The following is a 27669-nucleotide window of genomic DNA, read 5'->3' as shown; positions in this document are numbered from 1 at the left end:
TTGCAGAAATGTAAAGCATGAAACATAATAGATTCAGCAACACACATAACACAATGATTTGCATGGAAACCTAATTTGGGAAAAACCATCAGTAACATGCTACCACTTTTTCACTCTTATGAAGTGATGCCCTATGAAAGGCCAACCCTGTTAAAGGTTACAATACACACTGTTAAGTGCGACCTTGTTAAAGGATTTCCATCACCCTATTAGAAGTGAGCTTAGTTAAAGGACTTTAGGCCATTCACTTGGAATGCCACCCTATTAAAGGATTTAGAAATGACTATTAAGTCAACCTTAATCCAAAGGATTTACCTAAACTAATTACAATTGCTAGAGAGTAACAGTAAGGCTTGATCTGATACAAACTTACAACTATACTTGCATATTTCAAATCTTAGTGTTAGTCCTCCATTTTGCTTGGCTTAAACTCATTTTAGCATTGATATCTTTTTCACCCTTCAAGCATTCATCTCCTTAAGCCTTCTTGCTTAACATGCCATTGCACACTCTTCTCTTAGGTCACTTGATGAAGCAAAACCCTTATCTCTTATTCTCCCTTAGGTTCTCGCTCATGACAACCTTTTCTTCATGACTAGACATTCCTTATAAAGGAAATTAAGATATTTTGTGGCTCATTCTCCATCATCCAAATTAGGATTAAGATGGATTAGGTAGGATACAATGTATCTATCCCATATCTTGTGTATTCTAGAAACTTCCTCTAGAATCCACTTTGAATTCACCTCAAAATAGTTTACCTAGAATTTTGTGCCACCATCTCATCATCCTTATCTTCCACCTAGTTCACAAAATCTAAGAAAACAAACTTGTCAGCTTAGATTCATCAAATTCATGATCTTTTAAATAATGTAGCAACTCGACACTATCTCATTCTTGATGCTTGGCACACATTGGGTTACTTGGCATCCACTACAAAATCATTCGGCATCAATTAAAGTTTATTGGTGGTTGACACCTACTAAAATTAACTTGACGCTAACTAACTTGCTTGGCATCCATTAGAATATGCATTTACTCGACACTAACTGATTTTATGCTCGGCTTGCACTAACTTTTCTCAGCTCCTTCTATCCACTCAGTCAAGCTTAGCAGACAAACTTTGTATCACATGTTCTTCTTTTCTTTCTAAGTGTAGCCAACATTTGTAACCTTAAGTAGATAATCAATACATCATATTACCACTATCTTAATTAATCCTTGTACTTCATTACATAAGCATAATTCAACCTCTCCTCTCAATGCTGTTGTTACATCTATTGATCAAATCCTCTTCATCAATCAACTAAGTGATAGTACTTGAATCTATAAGCAATTGTTTTACCAGAAAAAAATGAGTTTATTAGGTTTGACATCAGTGAGAAAATAATAATTAAAACATATAACAATCTTCCTCATAACAATCTTTTCATCATTGATCTTTTAAATTAGATTTCAACACATATGTTGCATTCATGATAGTGTTTTTCATTGATGTCAACATACTAAAGATTGACATAGCAATGGATAGTGATTAAGACCATAAGGTTAAGGGAGTAAAGACAATTTCAACTATGGTTGGGGACATGTTCTAGTATCTTGATTATGTGGTTAGGTGTTCTTGTAGAAAGATGAAGACTTGTGATAGTTATTCGAGACTTATGGAAGACAATTTACATACAGTTCCTGAGAAGTGATTTCTGGTGATTAGCATATATTTTCTAACTTGAATAGAATCTAGTTGGGCAAAGTTAGACAAAGGTAGCAGATATATAATGATGATGTTAGTGAGTGTTCAAAGTTTGAGGTTGCATGTGTGAAGATTTGTAAAGACTATGAGATGACAATGTTACGTAATTATGGAAACATGTAATGTAACATGTATTGTTTTATCTTAATGATGTTCTATTGTAATTATAAATTGGGAAAGCCTCAAGGCCAACTCAAGAAATTATTTTGAGGACTTTGTATAAAGGAAATTTTTTTTCTTCTTGTGATTAAAAATGAAATGAATGAAAGTCATTGGTACATACAAGTAAGGAATCTAAGGGATTTATGTGATGCAAATTTTTGGATCTAGTATTGAGATCTGAAGAGTGTTTGGTGTAGTAGAGGTAGAGTAAATGAGAGTAGAGATTATATTTGGGAGAGAGTGCTATTGGATAGTTTATCTTTTGGTATTGTTCTGAAAAAAATAATATAGAGGTGAGTTGGACAGTGAGTTTGGTGGTCTTTCCTTTCAGTTGGACAGTGAGTTTGGATAGTGGGTCCTTCCACCTTCCACAACTCCTATTAGGGTTGGCACAATTCCTAACAGGGTTGGAATCTCATCATAGGGATTCAAAGTCTCATAATAGGGACTAATATATACTTAATACATTTCATTGGCTCCTAACAAAGTCTATCCTCTTGCAAGGAACTTATATATTAGTACATTAGTTTGTGGGTACCATCCCCACTAGGGTTATCCCTCTCATCAAGGGTTTCCCTAGTTAACAAATATGGTATTATTATATATGGTTATCATATTGTGGTTATTGCACTTGCTAAGGATAAAAAAAGAAGTTTTTTTGATTACATAACTGATTCCCCCCTCCCCCACCCACTCTTAGTTATCTTGGTGGAATTTAGTTTCTAACAATTTGTGTCAGAGTGTCAGGCCCTTAAAGGGAAATCTTAACACCTTAAGGAGATCTATGGTAAATCATTTTAGAAAGGATCATCCAAATTTTTATGGAACCAATTATGATAGTTGGAAGGAGAAGATGAAGAAACATTTTCTATGTATGGGTCTAGGATATTGGTTAATTACTAAGGGAAACAAAGTTCAATGATTGAAGAAGAAAAGCTTGAAGACTCTACTGAAATATAGAGAAATTGTTTCATGTGTAATATGCTTGCCAGGGAAGCACTTTTGTTAGCCCTTCCTAAAAATAAATACAATCATGTAAAATCATAAGGTTATCAAATGAAATTTGAAAAGCTTTGGAATCTACTTGTAAAGGTGATAAGCATGCTAAAAAGGTTACATTACAAAATTTAATATGTTTGTTTCAAGAAGCTAAGATGATGGAAGATGAATTTTTAAGAAGCTATTTTGGTAGGATATCATAAGTTATTATAAGAATTAAGGCTTGTGATGTAACAAAATATGAAGATGAAATTGTATAGAAGATCTTGAAAACTTTGACACCTGCATAGAAGAAGACAAGCCAGATGATTGAACAAGTTATACCCTAAATAGAGAAGTTCACAAGAGAGGCTCTTCTTGGAGGATTGGAATCAACATAGATAAGTCTAAGGTAGAGTGGAGATTTTCCTAGAATTGAGACAACATTAAATGCATTGAGTGTTAGACCTAAATTAGCAAGGAGCGATGAGCACTAGTGGAGATTATGCTAGTAGCAACAAAGGAAGAACTAAAGAAGATAGAAAGATTGAAAAAGGAATTTCCTTGTGAAAAGAGAACCTAAAGGTAAGAAAATATTCATATTGGAATTGTATTGAATTAGGTCATTATACTTCTCAATGCCCTAAGAGAGTAAAGAAGTATAAGAGGAATTTCAAGCCTAGGAGATCTAGAGAATGTCTTTATGCAAATGATGAAGTTTTGAAAGCTAGTGTGGAAATATTTTTGAGTGAAGGTGATAATGATAATGATGAACTAGGATTTATTGAAATTGAAGAAGAAAGTCCTGAAAAGGAAGAAGTTAGAGAAGATAAGGAATTAGTGTCACAAGTTGAAAAGAATAAATTTGATTAGATCATAGATAATGGTTGTTCACATTATTTGACTGGTGATATGAATAAATTTTTTGAGTTCGTCAGTTATGATGGATAAATTTTTAGAGTTGGGAACAATGTGGCTTCTTACACAAGGGGAATATGATCTATTAGTCTTGATGGTAAAAATAATATTGATGATGTTTATTCTGTTGATGGTCTAAAACATAATCTTTTGAGTGTTGGACAATTGTTTCACAAGGGATATTAGTTGTAGTTCATAGAGAAGACATGTATTATCAAGGATAAGCATGGTAAGATGATTAGTACTAGCACAAGATCAAGAGGTAATGTTTTTTAGATATATCCTACAGAGATGACATGCTTGGTTGCTAAAGTTGATAACAATTGGTTATGGCACAAAAAGGTTTTGTCATATAAATTTTGATAGTATTGTGAAAGTAAGAAGTACACTTTCTATTAGGGATCTACCTAAAATAGTGAACCCTTGTTAGGAACCTGTGTGTTCCTTCTGTTTATTTTGTTAGAGTAGTGTTGTTGGACGCATATGCTTTGTAAGTCGTCCCGTGAGTATATTTTATTATTATCCCACATGCATAGGTAGTATTACTTTTCTAGATCGTACTCAGTATATAAGAATAGGTTGAGGCCCTTGATGGGCACGGACGAATTTATTGTATTGAGCTTGCTCAAAGGAGGTTACCCCCTCGAAGTGGCCTGCGATCAGTAGATTCATTCTGAGTTCTGCTATCACTTTGTATTCTGTTATTTCGAGCATTCTCACGATATTGCTATAAGGAGGTTCATCACATCTGGTATCAGAGCACTCTCTTGGGCTCGCTGGGTGGAAATTACATCAAATTTTTTTTCTGTCGTGGCCTTCAGGTTCCTCTCACTTCTAATATCTCTTGTTATTGCAATAACTCTTTTCAGTTGTTCTGTCTGTGAGTGAATTTTTCTAAGTCGACTGTTCGAAAAAAAAAAAAAAAAAAAAAGAGTAAAATTTTTTCTGTTTTTTAGTCGTAGCTTCCTTGTTTGCTTTCTGTTTCTGCTCATACTTCCGCAGAACGTCTGCAATATCATTTCGCATACTTCCTTCCTTGGCGACCCAACCCCAAATTTTACATATCAAAGCCCTAAATCCCTCATTTATCTAATTTTAGGGTTTGCCCTATCTTTTTCACCTCTCATCCAATCGCCACCAAACTGAGCCACAAGATTCAATTCCTCATTTTGCTCCCTTATCCCTCTTGGACTGTTCGCCTCATTTCGCCTCCCTACCCTTGAAACCCTCATTTTTCTGTTTCCCTTGTCCCTAGATAGTCTACCACCACCCGTCGAACACCCATTTCCTATCTGAGTTTTACCCAAATCCAAGTTTGCCGTAACTAAAAAAGTTTTTGTTTCTCATCTTCTACCCATTCCAAAAAAAAAAAAAAAAAAAAAAAAAAAAAAAAAAAAAAACCTTGCTTTATGGTTGTTACGCGTACAGGAGCAAAAATCATGGAAGAAGAAATGGCATCCCTCAAAACCAAACTTCAAGATCTGGATGACAAAATTCTGGGTCTTAACTTTCAGCAGTCAGCCATGAGCCGAAACCATTCAGGAGATACTGGGTCCTCTTCTGGCAATTTTCGTGGACCAAAGCTTGATTTTCCCCGCTTCGATGGTTCTGATCCGACTGGATGGATCTATAGGGCAGAGCAGTATTTCAGCTTGCATAATACTTTGGATAACCACAAAGTCCCCCTTGCATCTTTTCATTTGGAACATGAAGCTCTTCAATGGTTCCGTTGGTACATCAAGGCTAATGTAGGCCCAACATGGAGAGAATTGTGCACCCTCATTTTGGAGCGCTTTGGCCCTAGTTCCTTTGATGATTTCACAGGAGCACTCACTAAACTGCGTCAAACAGGCACTGTAAGAGAATACCAGACAGAGTTTGAAAAATTAGCTAATCACACAGAGGGCTTGTCTGATGAATTCTTCCGTAGTTGTTTTGTCAGTGGTCTGAAGGATGCACTTCGCTCAGAAGTCAAAATGTTTCGACCTACTACAATGATGGAAGCCCTTGGGTTGGCTAAGTTAGCGGAAGACAAGATTAGTGCTCTACAATGCTCCAGATCTAATTTTGTTCCATTCAGAAATACAGGTTCTCACAACCCTCCAGTCATACCAGCTCCCAGAACTACTCCGATCAAGCACTTGTCTAAAACAGAGATGCGAGTCAGGCGAGACAAAGGGCTTTGTTATAATTGTGATGAGAAATGGTCTCGGAGCCATAGATGTGTTCAGCAAAAGCTCTATCTCTTGGATGTGGATTCTCCACCGGAATTGGAAGAATATGTAGATGCTCAGGAAACAGTGGATGATGAGGTTGAGCCTCACCAGCCTGAACCTCCTTCACCAGAAGCTCCACCAGAGATATCTGTCCATGCTTTGGCAGGAGTCACTACTCCACAAACCATGCGGGTCCAGGGTTTCTTCAAGAAGATCCCTCTTACTATACTCATTGATTCTGGTAGCACTCATAACTTCATTGATCCACGACTAGCCAAACAGGCTGATTGCTTTATCCATCCCTGCTCTAGCTTTGAAGTCATGATTGCCAATGGGGGCACTTTACCTTGTAAAGGGAAATGTCACAATGTGCGTCTCTCTATTGGCGATTATAACATGCGCTCTGACATGTTTGCCTTACCCTTAGGTGGCTGTGATGTGGTTTTGGGTGCCCAATGGTTACGCACTCTTGGCCCCATTCTCTGGGATTTTGCTGAACTTTGGATGCAGTTTTCAGCCGAGGGGCACCAACACACTTTGAAAGGCTTACAACCAGGGTCTCTCAGCATCATCAGTTCACACCGTATGGAAAAAATTCTTAAGAAGAATTCACATGGTGTCATCGCTCAGCTCCATTCCATTCAGATGCAGCCATCAGCAGTCTCTAGCACTCCTGTCGATCTCCAACACATTTTGGACAAGTATTCTGGTGTATTTGCTGAACCTGTGGGATTACCTCCTTCTCGTCCAGAGGACCACCGTATTCAGCTCCTTCCTGGCAGTGTTCCGCCCAACATCAGGCCCTACCGCTACCCATTTCATCAGAAGACCGAAATCGAGATACTTGTCCGTGACTTACTGAAGCAAGGTATTATTCGCCCTAGTACCAGTTCCTTTTCTTCTCCAGTTCTGCTTGTTCGCAAAAAAGACGGGTCATGGCGACTCTGCATTGATTTCCGAGCACTTAATCATCTCACTATAAAGGACAAGTTTCCCATTCCAGTTGTTGATGAACTTCTTGATGAACTTCATGGGGCTCATTTTTTCTCCAAGTTAGATCTTCGTTCGGGGTATCATCAAATTCGGGTTAATGAGGAGGATATACCTAAAACTGCCTTCCGCACACATGATGGTCACTATGAATTTTTAGTCATGCCCTTTGGCCTCACGAATGCTCCTTCAACATTTCAGGCAGTGATGAATAACATATTTCGACCATACCTCCGAAAATTCATTCTGGTCTTCTTTGATGATATCCTCATATATAGCAAAACTTGGGCTGAGCATCTCCATCATCTGGAGCTTGTCTTGCAACTTCTCTCTGATCATCAACTCTGTGCAAAACTATCTAAATGTGTGTTTGGCCAGGAGGAAGTGGAGTATCTCGGGCATATTGTTGCACACCATGGAGTGCGGGTGGATCCTACAAAAATAGATGCCATGAAAACTTGGCCGCATCCTAAAACTCTCAAGAGCCTTCGGGGTTTTTTGGGGTTGACTGGCTACTACCGCAAGTTTGTCAAAGATTACGGGAAAATTGCAGCACCATTGACAGCTCTGTTAAAAAAGGATGCCTTCTCCTGGACCCCTGTTGCTGAGACTGCATTTGAACAACTGAAACAGGCTATGTGCAGTACACCTATTCTCGCAATGCCAGATTTTTCCAAACCCTTCACTATTGAGAGTGATGCTTGCGGCAATGGATTGGGTGCTGTTCTCCTGCAAGATGACCATCCTATTGCGTTCACTAGCAAAGCCCTCTCTGGTAAGAATCTATCCCTCTCTACTTATGAAAAAGAAATGATGGCTATTTTGCATGCTGTACAGAAGTGGCGGCCATACCTCTTAGGGAGTCATTTTTGCATCAGAACCGATCACCAAAGTCTGAAATACTTCCTGGAACAACGGGTATCCTCTCCTACACAACAGAAATGGGTCAGCAAACTCATGGGGTATGATTATGAGATCACCTACAAGAAGGGTAAGGAGAATATTGTGGCAGATGCTCTTTCTCGCACATTTGATAATCAAGCTTCCCTTTCCGCTATTTCTATGCCCATTCCCAATTGGTTAGCGTCTGTTCAGCAGGGCTATGACAGTGACTCTTCTTTATCTCAAATCATTCACCAGCTAGCCAATAATCCTTCTGCTATACCACATTACTCTTGGGATGGTGCTTCTCTTCGATACAAGGGTCGGCTAGTGCTTCCTCAGAACCCAACTCTACATCAGGCTATTTTTTATGAACTCCATGCTTCTCCTTCAGCAGGGCACTCAGGCTTCCTCAAAACTTATGAGCGAGCAAGGAGAAACTTCTTTTGGAAAGGGATGAAACAGACGATTCAACAGATGGTGGCTGAATGTGATACTTGCCAACGCCACAAGGGTGAAACGACCCTCCTTCCTGGCTTGCTCGAACCATTGCCCATCCCTACACGGATTTGGACTGATATTTCTATGGATTTCATTGAAGGGCTTCCTAAATCCGGTGGCAAGACAGTGATCTTGGTTGTGGTTGATCGTCTCTCAAAATATAGTCATTTTTGTGCCCTCAGCCATCCCTATACTGCCTCCTCTGTTGCACAAATCTTCATGGACCAGATATTTCGTCTTCATGGACTCCCTTCTTCCATTGTCTCTGATCGTGATGCAACTTTTACCAGTCATTTTTGGACTGAACTGTTTCAGAAAACTGGCACCAAACTGAAGATGAGTTCGGGCTATCACCCACAAACTGATGGTCAAACTGAAATTGTCAATAAATGCTTGGAAACTTATCTTCGTTGCTTCACTTCCGAATAGCAACATCAGTGGGCCAAGTGGCTCCCTTTAGCTGAATGGTGGTACAATACCTCTTACCACACTGCCTCTAAAATGACTCCATATGAAGCAGTCTATGGTCAGGCACCTCCAGTGCTCCTTCCCTACACTCCCAACAGCTCACCAGTCCAGGCAGTTGACATAGTTCTTCGCAGCAGGGATCAGATTCTTCGTACCTTACAGGATAATCTTCACATGGCCCGTAATCGGATGAAACAGCAAGCAGATCAACACCGTTCTGAGCGCTCATTTCAAGTTGGGGATATGGTTTTTCTTCGTCTACAACCATACAAACAATCCTCCCTAAAGCTGAAAGGGCGTCATAAGCTGGCCCCAAAATTTTATGGGCCTTATAAGGTTCTGCAGAAGATTGGTTCAGTTGCTTATAAACTGGAACTTCCTCCTTCTTCCCGCATTCATCCAGTCTTTCATGTTTCTTGTCTAAAGAAAGTTCTGGGTACCACTGTCAGAGCACAAACTACTCTCCCTGAAATGGATACGGAAGGATCCATTATCCTGGAGCCAGTGGCAATCATTGACCAGCGCACTCGCCAGCTTCGCTCTCGCTCCATCTCTGAGGTCTTGATTCAGTGGCATGGCATGCAACCAGAGGATGCTACCTGGGAACCCCTTCTTTAGATTCAACAAAAATTTCCACACCTTAAGCTTTGAGGACAAAGCTTTTTTCTAAGGGAGAGGGGATGTTAGGAACCTGTGTGTTCCTTCTGTTTATTTTGTTAGAGTAGTGTTGTTGGACGCATATGCTTTGTAAGTCGTCCCGTGAGTATATTTTATTATTATCCCACATGCATAGGTAGTATTACTTTTCTAGATCGTACTCAGTATATAAGAATAGGTTGAGGCCCTTGATGGGCACGGACGAATTTATTGTATTGAGCTTGCTCAAAGGAGGTTACCCCCTCGAAGTGGCCTGCGATCAGTAGATTCATTCTGAGTTCTGCTATCACTTTGTATTCTGTTATTTCGAGCATTCTCACGATATTGCTATAAGGAGGTTCATCACAACCCTACTAACATGGTATACAAGAAGTGTGTTATGGAAAATAAAAAGAAAAAAATTTTCTAGGGAAGAAGTTTACAACATTAGCAAAATTGGAGGTAGTACACATAGATTTGAGTGGTCCTACAAAAACAAGAGCATTCTATGGTGAAAGGTACTTTATGATTCTTGTTGATGATTTTAGTCGAATGATGTGCGTAAAATTTCTTAGAGAGAAATCTAAAGCATTTCGAGAAGTTTAAGGTGCTTAAGAAAAAATTTGAAAATGAATATAGATTTAACATTAAATTGTTTAAGATCAGATAGAGGTGGTGAGTTTACCTTGAATGAGTTTAACAATTTTTGTGAAGAAAATGATATTAAAAGACAACTTTCAGACCCTAAGACACCAAAGTAGAATTGTATTATACTTAGAAAGAAGGAACATATCAATAACATAGGCATCAAGAGCTATTAGGTTTGAGAATAATGTCTCAAAGACATTTTGGAGAGAAGTTGTCAACACAACAATATATACAATGAATAGAGTTCAGATTAGATAAGGTATTGGTAAGACTTTGTATGAGCTTTGGTTTGGATGTGCACCATCTATTAAGTATTTCAATTTTTTTGGAAGTAACTGTTGCATTAAGAGAGAATATGATATTGGTAAGTTTGATGCAAGAAGTGATGAAGGTATTATTCATTAACAAGTAAAGAATACAGATGTTTTACTCAAAGAACTAAGACTATTGTTGAGAGCACAAATGTTAGAGTTGATGAATATTTTGGAATTCAAGAGAGAATACTTGAATATGATTCTGATGAGGAAACTAAAATAAAGGCTAACCAAGAAAATGTTGAGTTGTTTTATGAAGCTAATAAAAAATTGCAGAATGGTATACAAATTGTGGAACAAAGAGAAGAACCAAGGAGTGAACCTAGAGCTGAAGTAAGAGTTGAGACAATGACACCTAATAAGAATCTGATAAAGAATAATCTTGTTGATTAGATTATTGATATCAAGGACAAAGGAGTGATGACAAGAAACAAGGTACAAAGAGAAGAACTATGTTTGATTTCTCAAGTAGAGCCTAAAAGTGTAGATGAAGATAGTAAAGATGACTTTTGGATTCAAGATATGAAAGAGGAATTAGATTGAATTGAGAAGAATGATACATGGGAATTGGTTCCTAGACCTAAGGACAAGAATGCTATAGGAAATAAGTGGGTTTTCATAAATAAGATGAATGAACAAGGTGAGGTTGTAAGAAATAAAGAAAGGTTAATATGTAAGGGACATTCGCAGCGAGAAGGAACTAACTGCGAGGAAACTTTTGCACCTGTTTCTAGAATAGAAGTAGTTAGAATGTTTTTGGCTTATGCAACTAATAAGAAATTCAAAGTGTATCATATGGATGTGAAATTAGCATTCATGAATGTAGAACTTGAAGAAGAAGTCTACATTGAGCATCCGGAAGGATATCCTTTGACAAAAGGAGATATGGTTTGCAAGTATAAGAAAGCATTGCATGGATTAAAACCAACACCTAGAGCTTAGTATGTGAGGTTGGACAATATTTGGCAAAATTGGGATTTTCTAAAGGTACTATAGATAGTAACTTTTACTTGAAAGAAACTAAAAATGGTTTGTTGATTATTCAAGTATTTGCAGACGATATAATTTTTTGAGGAGATGACGAAGCTAGTGAAATGAAGAAGGAGTTTGAGATGAGCATGATTGGCAAGATGAAGTATTTCTTGGGTTTGCAAATTGTGTAGACTAATGAAGGTATTTCCTTATCACAAACTAAGTACTTGAAAGATTTGTTGAAAATATTTTGTTTGGAAAGTAGTAAAAATATTGGTACACCTATGGTAAATAGTCATAAGTTATTTAGCAAAGATGAGATACCTATAATTGAGTAGAAGAAGTATAGATCCATGATGGGAGGTTTTTAATACTTGACACATACAAGACCAAACATAGCTAAGTTGCAAGATCAAATAGAATAATTTATTTTCAAGCTAATCTTAAAGAAGCACATTATGTAGTAGTAAAGAGGATTTTTTTAGATGTTTGAAGGGTACACTTGATTTTAGGTTGTGGTATGATAGATCAAATGCCCTTACTCTATGTACATATACTGATGTAGATTGGGTAGGCAGTATGAATGATAGAAAGAGTACAAGTGGTGGAGAATTTTTCTTAGGAGGAAGATTAGTTTCTTGGCTAAGAAAGAAATATGATTGCATTTCACAAAGCACAATAGAAGAAAAGTATGTAGCAAAAATAAATAATTGCAATCATATTGTGTGGATGAAGCAGATGTTGAAGGATATTGGAGTGGAGTTTATAGAGCCTATTTTCATGCATTATGATAGAACAAGTACATTAAGTATATCTAAGAATACTTTATTACATTCTAAGACAAAGCACACATCTATTAAGTATCATGTTTTGAGAGAGGAGGTTTTAGAGGAAGAAATCATATTGGAGTATGTTAGTACAAAGGAGCATATAGTAGATATATTTACAAAGACTTTACCAAAGGATACATTTGAGTATTTGAGAGGTATGCTTGGGGTTATGCCCCTACCTACTTTAGAATAGATGATGCAGAGATTGCATCAGTCCAGTGGTATAGAGTACTATTATTTATCTACACTAAATTTTGATGCTTCATCTATGAGGGAGTATCTATGTTTAAGCTAAGTCATTAAGTACTCTTGGTAGTTGATCTTTCAATAGTGTCTTTGGAAACTTGAACTGATTGAAGATATTTTTGCAATAGATTGACATAATGATGCCTTTTCCATTGGTGTCAATGGGGAAGAGAACACATGAAAAAACATTTCCTAATAATGGGGGAGAGAAGTATCTTCTGAGAATGAAGGAGAAGAGTACATGAAGAGGTGGAGAAAATATTGATATCTTGAGGAAATGGGGGAGAAAAAAAACTGATGAAGAGTTGTTCTTGAGATTCATATTTGATTGATGAAGAGGATTTGAAAAGAAGATGACTACAATAATGGAGCAGTTGCAATAGATTGGTATGTTTGGTATTCTTGGAACTTAGATGCTTTTTTTATAAATAAATATATGTTGCCATCGATGTAAAAGGTGGATCTTGTTAGCATGAATGCTAATGATATTCCTATGGGGGAGTACCCAAGCATTGCTGGAGCATGTGAGAGAATGTTAGTGTGATCATATGTTGCATTCATGATAGTGTTTGTCATTGATGTCAACATATTGAAGACTGACAAAGAAATAGACAATGATTGATACCATATGGTTCAAGGAATAAAGATGAGGTCAACCACAGTTGGGGACATGTTCTACAAAGTGTCTTGATTACGTGGCTAAGTGCATGTGTAGAAAGTTAAAGATTGGTGATAGTTATTTGAGACTTACAAAAGATAGTAAACTACAGTTAAAGTTCCTGAGAAGTGATTTCTCGTAATCACGTTATGTCTCCTAACAGGAATAGAATCTGGTTGAGCAAAGTTAGATAGAGGTAGAAGATATCCAAATGAAAATGTCAGTGAATGCATGAAGTTCAAGGAATTGCACATGTGAATATTTGTAAAGACTGTGAGCCAATAATATTATGTATTTATAGAAATATGTAATATAATGTGTATTGTTTTATCTTCATGATGTCCCATTATAATTGTAATTTGGGAAAGCCTCAAGGTTGACTCAATAAATTATTTTGAGGACTTGGTATAAAGGAAAATTATTTTTCTGGTGACTGAATATGAAATAAATGAAAGCAATTGGTACATGCGAGTATGTGATCTAAGGGATTTATGTGATGCAAGTTTGCAAATTTGGTATTGAGATATGAAGAGTGTTTGGTGCAGTAGAGGCATACTAAATGAGTGCATAGATTATATTTGGTAGAGAGTGCTAGTGGATAGTTGATCTTTTGGTTTTTTTTTTGAAAGGAATAGTACAGAGGCCAGTTGGATAATAACTTTTGTGGTCTTTCTCCTGAAGCTATTTGGATAATGGGTCCTTCTACCTTCCACAATTCCTATCAGAATTGGCACAACTCCTAACAAGGTCACAATCTCCTCAGAGGGATTGAAAGTCTCCTAATAGGGATTGATATGTACTGAATGTATCTCATTGGCTCCTAATAGAGTCCATCCTCTTGGAAGGAACTTATATATTGGTACATCATGTTTTGGGTACTATCTCCACTGAAGTTTTCCCTTTGATCAAGGGTTTCCCTAATTAACAAATATGGTGTAATTGTGTATGGTTATCTTCTTATGGTTATTGAACTTGTTGATTACATGTTTAGGATTTAATAAGGATAAAAAAAGTTATTTTGATTGCATAACTATTCCCCCCCTCTCAGTTATATTGGCGAACTTTAATTTCTAATAGGTCCCAAGAGCCACAAACTCAACTTTGAAAATGAAGGAGTTTAGGTAGAAACCCCAAATGAGAAACTAGAGAGAATCCCTTGTTCTAGAGAATTGAAGATAAAAATAGAAGAAAGAAAAATCTAGAAGGAACATGTACACCAATTGCTAAAGCCAAAGCAATACAACATAATGCCACTAGAAGCTTATTTTTGCACACATTCAACCACATCCATATGATTACCCACTAGAAAAGAGACAATAATACACAAACTAACTTCTACTTCCTTGATAACCATTACAAGATAACCTACCTCAATAGGGCATGACTCCACCTCAATAGCTGTCATATTGGGAAGAAACTAGAATGAAAACACCCCCATTAGAAGATTTCCATAACTACACCCAAAAATAAAATACCATTGAACCCCACCAAGAGATGGAAACATGAACCCCTAACTCTACTAGGATAGACAAAGAGCAATTGACTAGACATAACTATCATGTAAAACCCACTCCAAAAATCTATCAACACAAAGATAATAAGATACAAGGAATCAATGAACTGAGATGGAGAAAGATCCACCCCTAACCACAAGTACTCACTTAAAGTGATAACTAGTTAGAACCACACCGAATAGCATACAAATAAATAGGGGTAACAAGAGTTGAGATAGAGAAGGGAATAACTCAACCTCAAATGAGCACACGGATAGAACCTCTAGCCCCACATGAAGACTAAAATATTTTTAGACCTTAGTCAATAGGGGAAAGATAAATCAACACTTAATGAACCTATGAGAATTTTAATGATCACCCCTCCAATGACAGAATAAGAAAAAGGAACATAATGACAAGAAAAAGTAAAAATGACCAAAGAGGAGGGGCCAAATGAACAACCCAATGCTAGTGTAATCCACCCAAAAAAAAATCCCTCTATCAAGATAAAAAGGATTTACCTATGGAGAACAAAGAGGGAGTTATATGAACCAAATGAGGAATAGGGGATCCCAAGAGAACATATCCTATAAAGGAGTAGAAGAAGAAACTCTCTTCCACCACAAAGAGGAAGAAGAGACCTTCCCTTGAAAAACCCACTAGAGATGAGAGTTTCCACAACTACAATGTTAGTCAAACAAGTCCCTATGAGTCTCGAGACTAATAGAAAATAGTTCCAAACTACCAAGGAATAGGGGACACAGAAGAAAGAAAATGCCTATGTACAAGTCAAAGTTTTTCCCACTAAAAATGGATAGTGAGACCATGAAAAAAATTTAGTGAGGATAAAAGTTCCTCATGAAGAGAAAGGCATGGAAAGATCCAACACAAAGCCCTCTAAAGTCCAAAAAGCATAAGGAAAAAAAGTGGAAGAAAAGGATACCCTACATAGGAGCAGGGTAGAAATGAGAACTCCTCCTCCAGAAATGGAAGCCCAAGTGAGGAACCCAAACACCTAGAATAGTACTAGCCATGAGAAGGGCCAAAGAAAAATTGTACTCCTCTTCATCATCCATCTCACCTTCCTTAGAATTCACTCCACCCTCTGTAGCCCTAGAATTGCCATCATTGCTACCACTCCTAATTGCCATGATTGATGTTAACTAAAACACTTGCAATTTCATCTCTACATCAATGTTTGGTATATGTCTTTATCCAATTGCTTACTTGTTATGTTTCTCATGGAGGAGTAAGACTTATCATTTAATCCTGTATCAAAATAATTCTTTGTCTTATGCCTTTTTAACATTACTTATTTTTCATCAATGACAATAAGTTTTCTTTGACAAATCTACTACACATCATTCTTAGATTGTAATATGTCCAATACCAATCTCATACATTCATCAAAGATTTTGAATATCTTATTGGTACCAGTGATAAGTTTTCCAACAAAGGCAACATGGAATATCTTACTAGATAAAGAAGTAATGTGCAAACAAAATTGTCAAATGGACAAATAAAATTAAACTAAATATTAAATAAAGAGATATGGAAATAACAATGTTAAGACTTGTAAAGATTGAGATACCTTAATCACAACATAAGAATGCTTAGAGTGAGCATGATAGTCAATCACATACTTCCTAAACCCCTCTAAGAAGATTCATGGATTGGCTTTTTTAGGTTGATAGCAAAGATATTAACTGCCATCAATCTATCATGAGTCTTATGACCAAGGTTCCTCTAGATGGTCATGTAGTCATAAATTATCTTTATATTCTTTGGACATTTAAGGCTTCACCTTGTATGGACTATGAGATGTGACTTATTTCACCTAGACTATTTTTTTGTGAAATCTCTAATATATAAATCTTCATCAAAACTAGTAACTAATTTCATGCAATCTTTAAGTTTTCTTGCATTCAACTCTTCGTTTGAGCTTTCCTTCTATTGTTTCCACCTGTCAAACTATATTTACTACGGGATTTTTTAGGCTAGTTTATAATGGCCCTAGCTAGTGGTGTTGATACTGGTGTTCACATTGTTGCTTCAAAAAGCCATGGTGCCTCCATTAAACAAACATCCTCACAAATTTGTCCCGACAGTTTTTCATGAGGTAATCCTGATATCATCCTTCCTTTGCAAGAATTTGATGTTGCTTGTGATTGGTTAGAACAACATACCTTAATAGGGTATTTTGTGGCTAGGACTACTCCTGAAGCTATGACCTGAGAATGGATTAACAAGAGCTGGACTCCTCATGGAGTCCACCTTGATGCTATGCAAAACCTTACCAAAGGTTTTTTTTTTTTGCTTTGCCAACTCGTCGCAACTAGAAGCAATTTTTAGCAATGGTCTGTGGTTTGTGCATTCTTCCCTACTTATTTTTCAAAGATGGTTAAGAGACTTCATTATCTTTGATGAAAAAATATTAGGGTTCCTTTGTGGGTAGAGTTCCTAAGTTTACCCTTGCCATGTTGGCCTCTTATTGAGTCCATTACCAATACTCTTGACAAAGTTATCACAAAGGAACATAATTTTTTTTTCAATGCTTGCCCTCAGGAACACATTTGTATTGAGGTTGATCTTTCCAAGGATCTTAAGGATTCTATGGAAATACAGATTGGTTCTCAAACCTTCTCTTAGAAGGTGCTTTATTTGAACCTACCTAACACGTACTATAGGTGCCAGTCAACAAAGCATAAGATTAAGGATTTCCCTTTGGTTGTGCCTAGGGTTAAACACCCACCTAAAGAAGTTCCTACCAAACTAGTAGAAGGGAAAAAGAAGAATGGACTACTATTGGGTGCAAGGGAAAGGCTCCCTTGGCTCCTAAATAGTCATATGTGGCTATTGTTACAGTTCCTCTTATCTCAACAGGAGCACAAATCCCAACTAGTTTAGGGACGCAAGTGATTATTTCAGAACCAAACCCTGGTGTTTCACAGGTTTCAAACCCTAGCTTATAAGGGATTAAGGTGGCTACCAAGGCTAACACCTTAGTTATGATTCATGCTCCTCTTTCTACTTCTTCCATAGAAACTCAAAATATGCGGCCTTCTTGCAATCCTCCTAGATGTGTTGAGAGACTAGAGGAGAAACGTTGGGCCATTAGTCTAGAGGATTCTCCTTCTGGCTTTAACCTAGTTTCAACTTTCTTTTAGAATATTTACTCCTCTCTCAAGGATGAGGAAGATATGGAAGAATATTTATGAATTTTTTTATCATGGAATGTGCAAGGTCTTTTAGACCTCTCTAGAAAGTACTATGTCAGGGATACCCATCATAGACTTGGAAATTTAGATTTTCTCTATATGCAAGAAGTTAAGATCTTTGGTTTCATGATTTCTTCTGTATGTTGGGTCATTTTTCTAGATGACATTATGTTTTGCTATCACCTCGATGCTGGCAGAGGTGGTGTAGTTAATCTCTTGTCACCTTGTCTTCATTCTTCTAGTATTTTGCATGGTTCTAACCCTATGCACTAAATTATTTAGCTTTATATTTCCATTGACAATCATTCTTTTGGAGTTGTTAACGTTTATGCTCCTAATGATGTTGTGGAAAGATCTCAATTGTGGGGTTGGATGGCTGACAACTTTCCTCCAGCTACTTGGGTTATGTGTGGTGGATTCAATATGGTTGAGTTGGCCTTTGACAAAGATGGCATTTTTACTTTTCACCGGACAGTTGGGGAAAGAGAAGCCTGGTACTACATGCATAATAAATTTGGCCTTTTTGATTCCAACACCAATCGCTGCCAACATAGTGGGGTTTGGCACACTTGGTCCAACTTCTAAGCTAGCTCTAACTGCATTTTAAAGAATCTCGATCGTGCCATGATTAATACTCAATATTTTTTCTCCTTTTCCAATGACCGAGATTTACCTGTCATTCCCTTGCCAAATGTGACATTATTTGACCACTATCCCATTTTTTTCCTATTTCATGGCAAAAAACTATCTAGAGAGTTGTCAGGTCACAATTTTTCCTCAACATGTTTGTGCTAATGCATGCTTCCACTATTGCTCATATCCTATGTCTCTAGAATTTGAAGCCACATCTGCATTCCTAGACAGGGTGGATTTAGTGGTGGAATGATGCCATTACTAGAACTGCTCACTTTCTATGCATCTATGGGCGATAATTGGCAATTTTAGAAGGTGATCTTATGAATCCACTACCATTGCACTCAAAAATGCTTCTGAGGCTCTCACCCTTAATCCTTTTGATGTTGATTTCAAAATTCAACTTGCCAAACTTTGCAATGACAAGTAGGTTGTGGATAATTATGCTACTTGAGGGACCCAAATTAAAGCTCGCCTCCATTGGTTAGAGGTTGGTGATAAAGCTTTGAAGGAGTTCTTTCAAGCTCTTAGAGCCCATCATACCAATTTTGGGATTAAAAAAATCAAACAAGGCACTTATGTTCTCTCCAATCTCCATTACATCCTACAAGCATTTGTTCCTCATTATGAGAATGTTTTTGCTTTTTAGGGAAATTCAGTTGCTCAAGAGGAAGCTCTCAGAAAGTGTATTTCTGTTACTCCAAACTACCTAGCAATTAAGCAACATGTTTTCTGTGAGCAAATTCTTACCCTCTAAGACCTTAAAGAGGAAACTTTCTCCATGGACGATGATAAGTCTCCCAGGTGTGATGGGTTTCCTTATGAATTTTACAAACATCTCTAGGAGTATATTGGTCTCGATTTGCACAAAGTCTACCTTAAAGCCTATCATTCTAAAAGCCTAAGAGCTATTATCAATAAAGGAAACATTAAATTCATACCTAAAGCTAGATATCCTAAGGATATTTGCAATTGGCAGCCCATTACCTTTGTTAATGTGTCATATAATATTATTGCTAAGGAAATTTCTCTTAAAATTTGCCACCTCCTGCCTTTAATTGTGTGGCCTAAGCAAACTGGCTTTATCAAGTCTAGATATATTCTTGACAACATCATTGCTATCTAGGAAGGTATTGAGTGGGCTCCCAAGTCCAAGCAGCCGACTGCTTTTTTGAAAATAGATTTTACTAAAGCCTATGACCTGATTGAATGGCCTTTCATTTTGGCTATGCTCCAGGCTCTTATTTTGGTCTCAATTTTCTATAGTCCATGGAGATTCTCTTTGGAGATGCTAATACTTGCATTACCATCAATAATTCCCAATCTAATGAATTTGGGATTTTTTGCTCCATCAAGCAAGGTTGCCCTCTGGCTCTGGCACTTTATGTTCTTGCTGTTGAAGGATTTGGCTATTTGCTAGCCCACTTCGTGTCTTCAGGTTTGGTTCATGGCATCTCTTTACCAAAATCCTCTTCCCAATTGGTCAATGGTCATTTGCTAATGATTCCTTTCTCACTCTTCTAGAGGATGAAGAAAACATTAATAATGCCTTGAATTGCCTTGACACTTTTTGTCAAGCCTCTGGCTCTACCATTCAATGGCATGAAACACTTTTTTATCACCAATATTTTTTGCTAGCACCACCTTGGCTTAACTAGTTTGAATGGAAATTGGTCACTCACAGGGATATTTTCTGCATTCTAGGTATTCCTTTTGCTTTTCAAGCATTGCCAGTGGATTTTTGGAATGCAATGCTTGCCAAGATTACTAAGAAGCTAGATTATTGGCTTATAACACCGCTTTCTCTTATGGGAAAATTCTAGATTTTCTCTAAAGTTCTTGTAGCCATGCATGTTTATTATTAATCTTGTTGGGCTACTTCAAAAGCCTCCTATAAAAAATTAGAGTGATTGCTTTGTGATTTCCTTTGGGCTTCTGGTTCCGATCATCATGGCTTTCATAGAGTTGCTTGGGACTTTTGTTGTCTCCCCAAAGAGTTTGGAGGCCTTTGTCTTCTCTCCACATAGAAGCTTTGTGTGTCAAATGGATTATTCATGTCATCACTAGAGATGAAGCTTGGAAGATTTTGGTTTGGCATTGCATTTCTTCTGGGTTTCTTGTTAATAGGCTGCATGGAAGGGGATTAGCTTTCAAACCCTCCTCATCATGCGAGAACCTATGCTCATACATGGCTCTTTTGTTATCAAGAGCATTTGAAAAGCTTGGGAAGCTGTCAAGCCTTGGCTTCACTGGTCTAGTGATGAGTTCCATGATGGACTCTCTTTGAACTAGTAGAACATTTGGTGGTTTCTCCTAATTTCCATCGAGGTTATTCCTATTACCAAGACTCAAGGTTCTAGTGCTTTGTGTTTTTTTCAAATGAGGCATCAAAACTCCTAAAGATATTTTCTCCAGGGTCTTTATGAGTCTTAGATCTTGGCAAGATATGCAAGTCCAATACCGTCTTGCCCGTTGAGATTAACAAACTTTTGACTTATTTCTTTTTGCAATTCTAGGTTACTTAATTTATAAAGTGGGTATTCAATCTATTAGACCTTGGTGGAGTGATTGGAAGTGGTATCCTGCCACTCTTTTCACCAATTACAAACCAAGTCTAGGTTATAGATGAATTTCTCCCCATCTGTCAATGGTGGATATGCTCAATCAGATATGGCATTTTCAATCTTCTCTTTCTCAATGGAGAAAATGCTTTGACACTATTTGAGTGCCATTACAAAACCCAAGATTGCCCATTTTTCTCGGTGCTGGGTTTTTCAAGGTCTTCCCCTTGGGCCTCGGCTCAAGCATATTGGGGTTCTAGATCCTAGGTATCCATTCTATGGCCAACCGGAGTCTTTCCTACATATTTTCTAGTTTTCTAGATGTACTCAAAATTATTGGCATTGGATTCATGATTTTTTAAAGTCATTTTGGCCTGAACCCTTCTCTTGGCACATGGTTATTTTGGGTGATTCCCCTAGGATCCCTAGAAAATTTACCCAGATTTGGCATACCTTCAGGATGGAGATTTTGTTCACTCTATGGAAAGATAGAAATGTTGTTCTTTTCACTCATAGTTTTCTTGATATTAATATTGCTATGTACACTAAAGCGTGCATTTGTAACAATGTAATGATGCAGATTCAAGTGTAAGAAAACAAGGTGGCCTTGGAGGTGGCCCACCTTCAAGAGCTTCTTAATTATTGTGGAAATGCTTCTTGTACTATTTCTAGGGTACCTCCAGATGCCTCAATTGATACATTGACGCCTAAAGATCGCTGCCAAAGGTGCAACTCTTCAGGCTGCTGCTCGCACACTCCACCTTCGCAAGCTTCCTGCCATTGCTCTCCTAGTGGTGGTGATGGTGGATGGAGGCACCGCTTAGTTTCTCTATCTCGTGGTGGCACTGGCTGGTCCCTGACTCCTCCTCCTAGCCCTTGGCGAGCGGTTTCTAGGAAGTGGCCTTTTCGCTTGGAACTGGCTATTTCACCTCTGCGGCCTGATACGAAGGATGTTGACTAGGCCCCTGATGCTGCTACTAACAACTGGACTATTCCCAACCTTCCTCCCAATCCCAAGGATGATTGGGGATTTCATGATTGGGATGAACCACCCCCCTTAGCTGGCACTGCTTTAGCTACTCGAGGGTTGCTTTATATTTTTTTAATTTATGAATAGTTGTCTATTCCAGCTTCGGCCGTATAAACTCGTGCGGGCTGATCTTGTATCCCCCAACCCCTTTTTGTGAATTGTAATCTTAGTATATTATTTATTAATAGAAAAGGACTATTCATAAAAAAAACAAAAAATTGGTAACTAACACTATTCACTAAAAAAAAACTTTTTATGTAACTTGATGGATGAAAAGGATTGAGTGTTATAAATTATGACAATTTTAGTAAAAAGAAACTTCTTTTAGATTTATAACTCGAATTTATTCATTTCATTTCAATTTTGTATTCAAATAAAATAATATCATTACAAATATATACATTTTTATTTTGATAATTAAATATTTTATATCTTTTAATAAAAAGAATCTTTTATATCAATTTGTACATAGAATAAAAAATCACACCCTTAAGAAAGTAAAATTATTCAACAATGGAAAAATTAAAAACTATTAATATAAATAAGGAAAACTTATATTATTATTATTATTATTATTACAATATTAACAAGATTCAATTTCTCATCATCAAATAGAACTAAGTTCAGTAACAAAACACAAACCCTCTAAAAATAAACATATCAAGAGTTAATAAAAATTTAATTCTGAAAATTTGTCACTATACTACCCAACAAAATCAGTGGCAATATATTAATATCCAACAGAGTAAGCACGTTAATAATGAATATCCTATTGGACAGACCCCCGCAATCCAATGTAGTTTCCATGCTCTATCTAGATATAATTCGATGAGTCATCTAACACAAATTAGACGTTAACTTGCAACAAACATTTCTTCCCTTTTATAACTTTTGAAGAGGAAGTGGAAGACAAAAAACTTCACCAAACCCATCTTCATTTTCTTATTAATTCTTAAATCGGAGAAGAAAAAGTGGTTCTTTTTATTGAAAAACTTTTAGTTTCATGACAGGCAACTTGAGAAAATCTTGATGTTCACACTAAGTAGTATGTATTTTTTAAGATATCCAAACTTCAAAGTGAATATTACCAGTACCTAAAACTTCTGTAATAGATATTCTAGCATCACAAAAGAATATACCCACTTCGACTTTGATTAATAGGCATCAACAACTATAAAATTATAGATAATTTCTCAAACAGATTAAATTAATGAAGTTTTTGATTATCAAGATAAGAAAATATTAAATATTAAATTAAATGCAAAGGTCGACCTCAACAAGAAATCACACACAGACAACTCAATAACCAAAGATCACTCAATAACCATACGTTGGCAACCAAAGATCACTCAACAACCACATGAACTCGACAACTAAAGATCATGCAACAACCATACAAACTTGGCAACCAAAGATCACTCAATAACCATACAAACTTGGCAACCAAAGGGTCGACAACCAAAGATCACTCAACAACCATATGAACTCGGCATCAACTAGAAAGCTCAATATCCTCTCAACGCTCAACACCCATTAAGAACTCGGAAATACAAGACATTGCAACTCGACAGAAGTAGAAAAATAAAAACATGCGGGATAATAATGCAACCTAGGATGCTCTTGCATTAATAGTTTTTATTTATGTTGGTGTAAATACATATTTACTAATTACACTTACTTAAGTTTACTTAGGTTAATGCATTATTTAATTATTTTGCATTATTTTATTATTTATTTAGGTGACACTTAGGAGTTTTTGTACTCTCACAGAAGTACGCAACTCTAATTCTGCACATGGTGTCTACAACATAGGAGTATGCATCATTCACTAAGTTGTCATGTTGACAACACATTTATTCACACTCCTAATTTAGCAAATGTTGTCTACACCATTGATTTGCATGCTACACCATTGTAGGCTTATCCTCACATCATCGCACTTAAATCCATGCTTAATGGAGGATAACCCATATCTGGTGGACATGTGCCTAGTTGTATGACTTATCATGATACTGACTTCTATTCATTCTAGAAGCTCTCCTGAGGCCTTTATATACAAGCACTCCTAGTGTTCTCTTGATATGGCATATAACATATTGAATGAATCTATTGTCATTCTAATCATACTCTCTCTATTGGTCTATTGTTGTGCTTGTGTTTGAGTTCCTTAGTCTTGGGTAAATTTTGGCCTAAGCCAAATTCTTACATGGTATCAGAGCTTGGAGACTTTCTCATCACATAGCCATTTGAGGCCACCATTGCTTCATCACCTCAGCTTGAATTTGAAGTACTATAGAAATTGAGAGTGTCTAGAGCTAGATCTAACCTCGCCATTATGTTTAGAACACTGAATTGGTGAAAATTGACTATAAACTCGGCTACCTTTGCCCAAACTTGACCATGAGGCATTTTTTTTTGCAAATCAGAACCCAGAGGCCCCGATTTGTAGTTTGGGTATGGTTGTTTTATTGATCTAATTTTTTGTGTTTCATATTTGATTTAATTATTTCTCTGTAATTCTACTGCATTTTTCAGGCAAAGAATTTTTTTTAGCTGAATCGGGTAGTGACACCCCGGCTCAGCTCTATAATTTTGCTGGAATATTTTGTAATTATTTGTAGGGTATTATTATTTATACATGTGGGCTTATTATTAAATCATTGAGCCGTACTGCATATTTTGCCTCAAAATATCTGGCCGTGCACCTCAAAAAATTGCATAGGCCTTACCCAAATTCTGACAAAATATTCTAAGACAACTCGTCAAAATTCCTCCCTCACTGGTGACCAAGCTCCAAAATATGGCAGGCTTGTTTGTATAACCCTCATGGGCTCCCTCTTTTAAATCCACCATAGTTCCCACACCTGTTGCATGTGGGATTATTCAAAAGAATCTCGACAGACGAATTAAAAACTCTGGCAACGTCATAACACTTTGTGGCAACCCTAGTGTTGAAATTTGGCAAAATCCTCACCTGTGGCCAGGGACACATGGCCGTTGGTTATTCATATACATAGATTGCACAATCAACTCTTATCCCACCACATTGTACGTTTGTAGGAGCCAATCTTCTGCCATGCGGTGATCTTCTACTGGTTCGCCACGCCATGTCACACAGTGACTGTGCAGGCTCCTCAAGAACACGCGTAATCTGACTTGGTGGCACATCTATGCCAGCTATCTTCCCTATCAGCAAAGTCGTACAATTTCATACGACCACATCATTGACTGACATCATCATCTGTATGGCTGACATCATCAAAGGGTAGGAGGATGTTGATGTCATCAATACACTAGCCTAAAATTGACAGCCATCTGACCATCATACCAGGCCAAATTTGAACTGTTGTGATGGCTGTATGATCGTCAATTTTAACCTTGTCTTTTCCTAGTGCAACCCCTCTCCAGATTGATTTTTGATTTTTCAGTTTGACTTTAGGAGGCCATAACTTGGACATTCGAACTCTAAATCAGGTGCAATTTTTTTTGAAATTGGGTAGAATTCCCTAAAATTTTTAGTGGTGTAGCTTTTTTTGATTTTGGTGCATGGATTATTTAGAAATTGCATTTTTTGGTGACTATACCTACATAATCCTACATTTTGCAACTTCAAATGCTCCATATGGGCACATCTAAAGCATGTTCTATTTTTATTGAAAGTGTGTTATTTCTCATCTACCTTCTAGATCCTTAGTTAGATTGTAGGGTTGTGTTAATAAAAGTGTCACTTTTAGAAATAGGGCCTTTCTTTACTTTGTATTGGTTTAGAATTATAGCACATTGTAAAGTTCTAGATTTTTAATCCATTAAAAGGTTCTAACAAGCAAAATTAGAAGCCCACGAAAGCCAAAATTGGCAAGTGGCCATTGTAATCACACTACTGATAAAGTGCCAAAAGCATCTATTTTGGGGGGGTTTCTTTATTTTGTGAAAGGGGGGTGTGGGGGGGTGTTCTTGGTGTTGTGTTCTCTCTTTTCTACACTTTTCTTTCATTTTTTTCATTATGGAAAATTTTAAGTTTCCTAAATTAACTCCTCATAACTATGCTACATGGTCCATAAAAATGTGGTATCACTTAATGCATAATGGAGTTTCTCAATATGTAGATGGTACTCTTCCTAAACCAACAGGTGATAAAGTTTTAGCAAGTGATATTTCAGCTTGGGTAGCAATGGATAGGAAAGCCCTAGGTGATATATGTTTGGGGGTTGATGATAAGATCATGTATCAAATTAAGAAGTGTTCTACATCCAAGGAAGCTTGGGATACCTTCGAAAGCCTATATGGTAAAGTGTTAGAAGAGGATGTTTTCAAAATCAAAGATGAGCTTGTCTCCTTAGATCCTAGGTCATATGATTCAATACTAGATTTTATCATCAAGGTGAATGAACTAAGGACAAAGCTTACTAGTTGTGGGAGTTTTATCAAAGATGATAGATTGATCTATCTCATTCATAACAAGCTACCATCAGAGTATTCCACATTTGTATATTCTTTTAACACCTTTAAGACTACCTTAGGGTCTACCTATAAGAAAGTCACTTTTGATGAATATGTTGATCTGTTGGATGCTAAAGAAAAGAAGTTTAAGTCAATGGGGATTCTCAAATCACCTACGTCTAAAGCATTAGTGGCCAACAATGAGGGTTCTCAAAATTCAGCTCAACAATCTTCAAATCAAGAAAAGCATAAGAAGAAGTGGAAGAACAAATTAGAGGATGGAGAAAAGAAAATGCCACAATCCAATCAACAAGGCAAGTCCTTGAATTCCAACAATAAGGGGGACAACAACAATAAGGAGAAGAAAAAGTGTGCCTATTGCAAGAAATTGGGTCGTGAAGAACATGAGTGTTATCTTAAGAAGATTAATGAATTGACCAATATCATGGAGAAACATAATGTTCCATTGCCTAATGCTTATAAGGAGAAATGATCTTCTTCAAACTCAAAGGGCAAAGGGGAATCACTCATGGAAAATTCAAACTATTCAAAGGAATGGATATTTGACTCAAGTGCCTCTTATCATATGGGTTCTTCAAAGGAGGATTTTTCTTCAATGAAGTAGTCAAAGGCACCGCACATCTTCATGGGAGATGATAGAAAAATGGAAGTTGAAGGAAAAGGAAACATGGAGATGGAAAATGGAGAGTTTCAAGAGGTTCTCTATGTTCTAAACCTAAGTTCTAATCTCCTATCAATCTACCAAATCACTCATCTTGGAGATGGACATAGAGTTGAGTTCCTTCCAGACTCAATAAAGGTGCACAGTCTTAAAGATGACTTATTGGTTCTAGTGGGGAAAGTGAATCATAACAAAAGGTTGTACTCTTTCTCCCATTTTGTGCCCAAGTCTCCTTCAAAGGCCTTGTTATCTCAATCAAATTCAACAATGCAATTATGGCATGAGCGGTATGGTCATCTTGACTTCTGCTACCTTCAACAACTTTGCACAAACATAATGGTCAAAGGTCTACCTCAAATAAAATTTTCTAAGGGTGAATGTTCAATAGATTCTGTGGATATACATCCAGAGGAGAAGTTACATAGAGGGAAGTCTTCAAGAGC

Source organism: Cupressus sempervirens, chromosome 7, assembly GCF_028749045.1.
Source record: "Cupressus sempervirens isolate cs-2001-9-10 chromosome 7, ASM2874904v1, whole genome shotgun sequence".
NCBI lineage: Eukaryota > Viridiplantae > Streptophyta > Pinopsida > Cupressales > Cupressaceae > Cupressus > Cupressus sempervirens.
The sequence above is the reverse complement of the archived record's forward strand: the minus strand, read 5'-3'. Positions refer to the sequence as shown.